The sequence below is a fragment of the Silene latifolia genome, chromosome Y (assembly GCF_048544455.1).
Source record: "Silene latifolia isolate original U9 population chromosome Y, ASM4854445v1, whole genome shotgun sequence".
NCBI lineage: Eukaryota > Viridiplantae > Streptophyta > Magnoliopsida > Caryophyllales > Caryophyllaceae > Silene > Silene latifolia.
Window position 1 is genome coordinate 417,639,744 of NC_133538.1, and position 2,003 is coordinate 417,641,746.

A 2,003-nucleotide genomic window follows, 5' to 3' on the forward strand; every position below is an offset into this window, starting at 1 on the left:
CCAAGTTGGTCATCAAACTTAGGCTTAGCTTGACGACTCGAGAATGGAAGTCTAATCACGATGGGTTCCTTCTCTTTGGCCTTTTCTTCACTTTTCTTTGAAACTTCTTGATTGGTGGGTTCTTCTTCCCTAGAGTTTTGCATAACTCTTTCCTTGTCACTAGCCTCTACAACTTCATCCTCAACTTGCTTATTTGGCACTTCATATCTCGTACCACTCCTCAAGTGAATGGCACTTACCGTTTCATGTCTTGGGAGATTACTTTGAGGTGGTAATTGCACCTTTTGTCTTTGAGAGCTTGAAGATGCTAGTTGGGTCATTTGAGTTCCCAACATTTTTGTGTGGGCTAGCATGTTGTTGATGGTGATGTCTTTTGCTTGGCTATCCTTTTGCATTTGATTGAAAAATTCTTGTTTATTCTTTTGAATTTGGAGGATCGGTTTTTTAACATCAAAACCTTGGTCATTTTGTTGATTGTATGGAGTTTGATTTTGATAACCTTGGTTTTGGTTGTAAAAGGGTCTTTGATTTTGGTTTCTCATGGGAGGTGGGGTGTATTTTGGTTGAGGGTTTTGAACATTTGGCTTTTGAATGAGAGATTTGGGTGGAATTTGGTGTTTTCATTGTAATAGTTGGAATAAAGGGTACCACTTTTGTATGCTTGAAAAGAATTCACTTGCTCATTTGTTCCCCTACATTCACTTTGGTCATGTCCCAAAGTTCCACAATTCTCACATATCCCACTTGGGATTGATGAAGATGCCACCATGGTATTAACATGATGCTTTGGTGATTTTGATGCTTCTTCAAGCTTAGCAATAGCCTTCTCAAACTTCAAGTTGATGGTATCAATATGAGCACTAAGTAGAGCACCCAATTGAGTAATAAAGTCTACTTCATGCTTTCCTCCTCTAGTAGCCTTGCGAGGTCTACTATATTGTGAATTATGGACCGCCATTTCCTCAATCTTGTTCCAAGTTTGATTATTGTCAACTTCGGTGAACATACCATTTGATCCCATGTTGAGAATGTTTCTTGAGTCTTCATAAAGACCATTCCAAAATTGTTGTACCAAGAACCACTCACTAAGTCCATGATGAGGACATGAGCGACAAATTCTTTTGAATCGCTCCCAAGCTTCATACAAAGATTCTTCGTCCCTTTGCTTAAAACCCGTAATTTAAGCTCTTAGCATGTTAGTATTTTCCGGAGGGTAGAATTTTTTGTAGAAAGCTAGAGCCAACTTCTTCCAAGAGTCAATTCCAAGAGCGGTCTTATCAAGGTTCTTCAACCATTGTTTCGCGGCACCAATTAGAGAAAAAGGAAATATGACCCATCGAATTTGGTCTTGAGTCACTCCGGTTTGTGAAATCGCATCACAATAGTCACAAAAAGTCTCCATGTGAGAATGAGGGTCTTCACTAAGCATCCCCCCAAATTGGCTTCTTTCGACTAATTGGATAAATACGGATTTTGCAATGAAATTTCCGGTTAAGTGTTGGGGTGTAGGAGTACCATTGAGTAGGTTCTCCTCGGTTGGTACGGAATGTGATGAAAACTTAGGCATTGTGGGTTGATTGTGTGGTTGATTTTGTGTTGGGTTCTCCTCACCTTCTCTTGCAAAAGGGTTGATGAACTCAATGGTATTTGGTTGAATATCTACAACCTCACCAATACCTCTCAAAGTATTTCTAGCAAGTCTTCTATTGGTTGTCAAAGTCCTTTCAATTTCGCGATCAATGGGTAACAAGTTACCTTGTGATCTTCTAGACATGCAAAATATCAAACAACTCTAAAACAATTAGAACAAACCTTGAGGAGTTTTACTTCCCCAAGGCAAAGAAAGACACAACTAATAACAATCAAAGAAAATCAAATCAAGTTAACACCGTCCCCGGCAACGACGCCATTTTTGGTCGAGCCCGCTTTGAGCTTAGATTTCGGTTACTTGTCGTTAGGAGAACCTAGACCAAAAACAATATTTATAACTTCACAAACAACTC

General features: G+C 39.3%; 1 non-coding gene across 1 annotated transcript; it reads left to right on the forward strand.

The window, feature by feature from the left end:
* Positions 1-1,088: 1,088 nt before the first annotated feature.
* Positions 1,089-1,195, forward strand: LOC141634902 (small nucleolar RNA R71). Its single transcript, XR_012539618.1, has one exon. It is a non-coding gene; the product is annotated as a small nucleolar RNA R71 (small nucleolar RNA).
* The last annotated feature ends 808 nt before the right edge of the window (positions 1,196-2,003 follow it).